Below are 6,846 nucleotides of genomic sequence, written 5' to 3'. Positions count from 1 at the left end.
GTGAACAATGAAAGGAGAAAGAAATAATGAAAGAAAAAAGTCACTCAAAAGGGAAAAAAAAATAAATGGAAAGGGAAAAAAATAAAGCAGAAAAGAGAGGAAAAGCCTGTGTGGGGAGGAGAGGAATGGCATTTTCTCTTTAGAAGCTTCTTACAGAATAACATCCATTCAGGTCTCAAAGAGAATTTTAAGTGTTTTAGATACCAATAAGTATAAAACAGTGCATAGTTGATAAGGGTTGGAATATTTAAGAATATTTTAAAAAGTATGAAAAACAATTTAGGTCAGAAAATGTCACAACACATCTAATGTATATAATTAAGAAAATACACTCTAGATAATTACTAATTAAAGTGTAAGGAAGTATTTGTAGTTATGAAAGTAAGAAAAAGAACAAAGCCTATAAATTCTAAAATATCTTTAAAAGAGAAGAGGAAAATAGGGAGGATTGTATAAATATGCTAAAATCTCATTTATCATTGCATGTGGCAATTGTCACTACTTAATTATGTACGTTTAGAAATGGAGGGATAAGTTTATGCATTTGTCAGTATCTAAGTAAAAATGTCTTAGTAGAAAAGGTTTTGTTTTGATTTTATTTTCAGAAGAGTTATCTCTCTAGAATTACAACATTATAATAAGTGACTTACTCTTAAATGCTTCAAGCATAGATTCAGAACATTTAGATTCATTGAAATTTGGGGAGGGGAACCTCAAAAGCACCTACAGTGCAGTTTCTCTTGATAAAAAAATGTTATCTATGTCATCTATCTCTATGTGTATTAACTTTCAGACTAGTTGCTCACAGAGGTCCCACAGAATTGGCATAGAATAAGAGAAATTTCTATGTGCTAACTAAAACAGCTCAATAACTGTCATCCAATGTTTCTCCTTTCTGCACTCAATAATAAGGCAGAAGCATCTAATTGACAAAAATGTCAGCCACATGCACAGACAAGTGAGCTTCAAAAACAATAGCTAGCTAGTGATTTTCTTGCCCTTCATTTTATTGAAATAGCTTATGCAATTAACCTATGAAAAGGAATTACTAAATGATAAAACAATTTTTCTATGCTTGAATTATCTGAAAGACGTTGAAAAAACAGTGCACTACCTTTCTGACTTCCATGTAAAGGACTGTTTGTACGTGATAAATTGTTGCTCTCTATTCGCTGGGAACAAAACCCGAAACCCTGATGAGGGTAAGCTTGATGGAGACACACCACTCTGGGAGCCGTTCAGAGAGTCCATCCAGCTCAAGTTTACTGGGGGCTGCAGCACACTTATATATGAGCAAGTAAACAGGAAGAAAGGATAGGGTGAGCTAGCAGACATGGGACATGTGGATTGAATAGGAGAAACTAAGCCTCATGCAGACTACTTCCAGCTCAACAGATGCAGCAACTATCTTCCCAGAGGCAAGCTTTCTCAAGCCAGTACAGCCAAACACAGGAGAGCTTTCTCTATCCTGTATTAAAGGCCACTGGGAGGCTTGCACTTATCTGGAGCTGGGCGATCTGTCCTGGCCAGAGGCGCTCCCTTCCTCCCCAAAATTCCCCAACAAAAAATAAAATATTATTCACTTCTATGAAATAGTCATTTTGAAAGATCTGACTTATGAAATGAACATCTAGAGAGACAAGGTAGCATGCGGAACGGTTAAATTATGACTTCTCTTCCCCAGAACTGAAAAGCATTGAAATTCTCACCACTGGTTAAACAGAGTGGAGGCCAACTTGCTGTTGTTGCTGTTGTTATTAGTTGCTGTCAGGTTGAATACGACTCATAATGATTCTATGAACAATAGATCTGAACCTATTCTATCCTCACACTTCCTGACACTCAAAAGCCCATTGTGGCTTTCATCATCTCAATCCACCTGGTGAGGGTCTTCCTCTCCATCACTGAATTTCTACCCTTCCTAGCATCATGTCCTTCTCCATGGAATAGCTTCTACTAGCAATATAACTGAAGTATGTGAGGTAAAGCTTTATCATCCTTGCCTCCAAATAGCTGGCTGCATTCACTCCAAGACATATTTCTTTGATATTTTAGTCCATGAGATGTTCAGTACTTTTCTCCAGCACCAAAGACATCAATTATTCTTCTTTCATTCTTATTCATTGTTCAGTTTTCAAATGAATAGCAAGTGATCAGAAAGACCGTGGCCTGAATCAGATTCTCCTTAATCCTCAAACTGACATCATTACTCCTCAATAATTTGGAAAAGACCCTGACTGCAGACTTTCCCAGTGCAATGTGTCTCCTTATTTCATGACTGCTGGTACCAGGATACTGATTGTGGATCCAAGGAAAAATTGTTGACAGCTTCATTTTTCCCCCCATCTACCATGATGATGCTTATTGGTCTAGTGGTAAGAATCTTTGTCTTCTTGACATTTAGATACAATCTATATTAAAGGCTGAATCCCCTGATCTTCTGCAACAAGTGCTTCAAGTCCTCTTCACTTTCAGCAAACAAAGTTGTGTTGTCTTCATAACACAGTTTGTTGATGAGTATTCCTCCTTATAGAGCCCAGCTTCTTGAATTATTTGCTCAGCATACAGATTGAATATGTATGGAGAGAGAATACAACCTTGTTACATTTACTGTTAATCATAGTGTAAAAGAATATGATACTTAAAGCCTCAGATACCATGAGAGACAAATCGCTATACAAGGACATGATGTATGGTAGAAAATAAACGAAGAAAAAGAAAGAAAAAATTCATTAGAAGGAAAAGTGGATGGATTGACACTATGTTGTTGTAGTTGTGTACCATAGAGACAGAAATTATCTATAGCTGTTCTTCCAGAGTGTTTTCAGAAGCATTTAATTTCACAGGAGGAGAATGCCCTTTCTTCAACCATGGAGCATCTGGTGGCCTTGAACTGAGTCCCTTCAGGATCACAGTGCAGTGTTTTGCCACTGGATTCTGTCTCCAATCAACATACTTGCTTACATATATCATAAAAGTAACACACATCTACACACCATTGCATGTTGAGACTGTATATTTCAAGAGAAAGAACCTTTTCTGTCTTATTCATTTTCTTTCTTCAGTATTTTAACTGACATATATTGTTAGCTGTCATTGAGTCAAGTATAACTGATGGTGACCCTGTGAAGAACACTGGTGAGTCAAATGCCACAAAGATTAGCCATTGTGGACAAGTTTTAATAGTGCTCCCAGATTCAGACAGAATAGAAGGCAGTATTAGCCATCCACTTTTTAAAATAACAGACCTCTGAAAATCCTATGAACAATAAAGGAACATGGATAGTTACTGTAGCAGTGATAGAGCTCAGACTGGAAATCAGTTGAAATGAGGAAAAATAGTGGCAAACATCCTTTAATATTTGGAACATGGAATGCACATAGCCTGAATGTTGGGAAATTAGAAATTGTGAAAAATAAAGTGGAAAGCATGAACTTTGACATAGGAGGAATTAGTGAAATGAGATAGACTAGCTTTGGTCACTTTGAATCAGATAATCATACAGTATGGCTGGGAATGAAAACACAAGAATGGTTTTCCATTTATAATCAAAAAGCCAATTTTCTTTTTAAAAATATTTGTGATTTTAACAGAGGTTAGAGACAAGTTAGATTTTCATTTATTCAGTATTGTACATTATCGTCCCTACCCTCCACCAGGTCACTTAAAAAATGTTCATTCATTATTGCATAATTTTCCCCCTCTCCCCACACTACTTCCCTTGTCCATATTTCTATGTACTTCTTACGCTCAACTGTTGTTATACAAATAATGCCTAATCATATATTCCTTTTAAACAGTTCTTTCCTTCACCTGTTCCAATGTAGTGTTTACTATTTATCCCCTCTTTCATTAGTTTCCCCCAATCCCTATGTCAGTGCTTTTTTTAATTCTTTTTTTAAATTATTATCATTTGTGTGTGTGTGTGTGTGTACCGTCAAATCAGATATGACTGGTACAGGAGGAGATATTTCCTCCTTCTTCAGCAAAGCATCTGGTGGATTTGAACTGCTCATCTCTGGGATTGCAGTGCACCTTCTTGCCATTAGGCCACCAGAGCTCGCCGTCAGTGTTAATTTATAGTAGTGACATAATTCAGTTTTTGTCCTTTAGAGACTCAGTATAATGTCCTCGATGATGGTCATCCATGTTGTGTAATGTATTATGAATTCCTTGGTTTTCATGGCTGCGCAGTATTATTCCATTCTGTGTACATACCACAGCTTCTCTATCCATTTCTTCTTCTTTTTTTTTCTTTTTTTTGATGGGCACTTGGGTTGCTTCCATCTCTTTGAGATTGTGAACAGCACAGCAATAAACATGGGTGTACATATATCTGTTTGGGTGGCAGTTCTGGTTTCTTTAGGATCTATTCCCGGTAGTGCAATTGATGGGTCAAATGGTAGTTCTATTTCCAACATTATTACAAAGTTCCATACTGCCTTCAATAGTGGTTCCACCATTTTACACTACCACAAGCAGTGAATAGGGACTCCAATATCTCCATAACCTCAGCAACACCTGCTGTTTGCTTGCTACTCTGTTGAACTTTGCTATTGTTACTCATATCTCATGGTTATTTTTATTTTCATCTTTCTGAAGCTTGAAATTTGAAACATTTCTTCATGCATTTGTTTGCCATCTGAATGTCTTCTTTGGTGAAGAGGAGTGTGTCTCTATTCTGTGCCTATTTTTTGATTGGATTATTTATCTTTTTCATATTGAAGAGCCAGAACACTCTATAAATTTTTGTATAAGTGTTTTATCAGATATATCATTAGGAAATATTTTCCCCCAGTCTGTAGGCTTCCTTTTTACCCTGTTGGGGAAGGTGTTGTTTTTTTTTTTTTTATATGCATGGTTATTTGGTTCTTAGAAGATCCCATTCCCCTATTTTATTCTCTCTGAGTTGTAGTTTTTCAAGATTCTTTGAAGACTGCTCATATTGTGGATTAGGGCTTTTAGGGTTCTTCCAAGCTTTTCTCTGATGAAATTTATAGTCTATGGTTTTACTTCTAGATCCTTGATCCACTTTGACCTTGTATTTGTGTATGGTGTGAAGTGTGGGTCTTGCTTGAGTTTTCTACAATAATTTTCCAATTTTGCCAACACAGTTTGTTAAAGAGGCTTTCATTTTCCCACTTTACTGATTTTGTTTCCTTGTCAAAAATCAGTTGACCATAGGTATAGTAGATTATTTCTGGGTCTCAATTCTATTACAATGATCTATGTGTCTGTCACTGCAACCATATCACACTATCTTGACCACCACGATTGCGTGTATTTGAAATCAGGGAGTGAGTTGCCTCCTACCTTATTTCTCTATTTTCAAAAGTGTTTTGCTTATTCAGGGACTCTTTCCAATCCAGATGAAATTGGAAATTGCCTTTTCTATCTTGTTGAAGAATGGAATTGAAATTAGTATTGGAATTGCATTGATCTGTAGATTGCCTTTGGTAGAATTGCCATTTTTACAATATTGAGTCTTCTTATCCATGAGCATGGTATATACTTCCATTTCTCTAGGTCTCTTTTTGTTTCTTGTAGTAATGTTTTCTAATTTTCTTTGAAAACGTTTTTTGTGTTTCTAGTTAGATTTACTCCCAAGTATTTAATCTTGTGGCTAGCTATTGTGACGAGTATTTTTCTTAGCTCCATTTCTGTATTCTCTTTGTCACTGTAGATAAATTCAGTTGATTTTTTTTTTGTGTTGATCATGTATCCTGACATTTTGCTGAAGTGGTTAACTATGTCCAGTAGTTTTCTCACTGAATCTTTGTTGTTGTTGTTGTTGTTGTGTGCTATTGAGTCACCTGCAACTCATAGCAACCCTATGTACAACAGCCCTAAACTCTGCTCTATCCTGTGCCAATCTTGTTGTCTCTGACACACCTAATTCCATTACCCTAGTCACTGAATCACTCCATCTCATCGAGGCTATTCCTCTCCTGTGCTGTCCCTTCAATCTTCCAAGCGTGACATCACTCTTCAAGGACTGATGCCTCCTTGCAACATACCCAAAGTATGTCAGATGAAGCTTCAGAATCCTTGCTTCCAAGGAGCAGCCTGGTTTAACTCTCTCCAGATCATACATGTTCATTCCCTTAGCAGTTCATGGTATAGTCAATAATCTTCTCCAGCACCACAGATCAAAGACATCAATTCTTCTATCATCCCTAGTCATTGTCCAGCTCTCTGATGCATTAGCCGTGCAGAGTATCAGGTGTGTCTTAGTCTCCAGGTTGACATCATTACTCTTCAGTTCTTTGGAGAGATCTCTGATCATAGACTTTCCCAATGCTATAAGTCTTTTAATTTCCTGATTTCTAGTACCAAAAGTGTGGATTGTGGAGCCAAGTAAAGTAAAGCTGTTAACAATCTCAATCTCTTCACCATCTATCATGATGCTGCCCATCAACAGAGTAAGAATCTTTATTCTCTTGATGTTGAGCTTTAATCTATACTGAAGGCTGCAGTCCTTGATCTTCTGCTCCAAATGCTTCAGGTTATCCTCAGTTTAAGCAAGGAGGGTTGTGTCATCTGTATAATGCAGATCATTGATGAGCCTTCCTCCAATCCTGATACCACATTTCTCCTTATCGAGCTCAGCCTCCCGGATAATCTGTTCTGGATATAGAGTAAAAAGATACGGAGATAGGATACATGCCTGATGCACACTCTTCCCAATTTTGAACTATGCAGTGTTCCCTTGTTCTGTTCTGATGACTGCCTCCTGGTCCACATACAGGTTTAGCATAAGCATGATCAAGTGTTTTGGGATTCTTCAGGGTTTTCTAAGTAAACTATTATATCTTCTGCATATAGAGATAATATTACCTTTCTTT

Source organism: Elephantulus edwardii, unplaced genomic scaffold, assembly GCF_000299155.1.
Source record: "Elephantulus edwardii isolate Elephantulus edwardi_28Jun2011 unplaced genomic scaffold, EleEdw1.0 scaffold00123, whole genome shotgun sequence".
Classification (NCBI taxonomy): domain Eukaryota; kingdom Metazoa; phylum Chordata; class Mammalia; order Macroscelidea; family Macroscelididae; genus Elephantulus; species Elephantulus edwardii.
The sequence above is the reverse complement of the archived record's forward strand: the minus strand, read 5'-3'. Positions refer to the sequence as shown.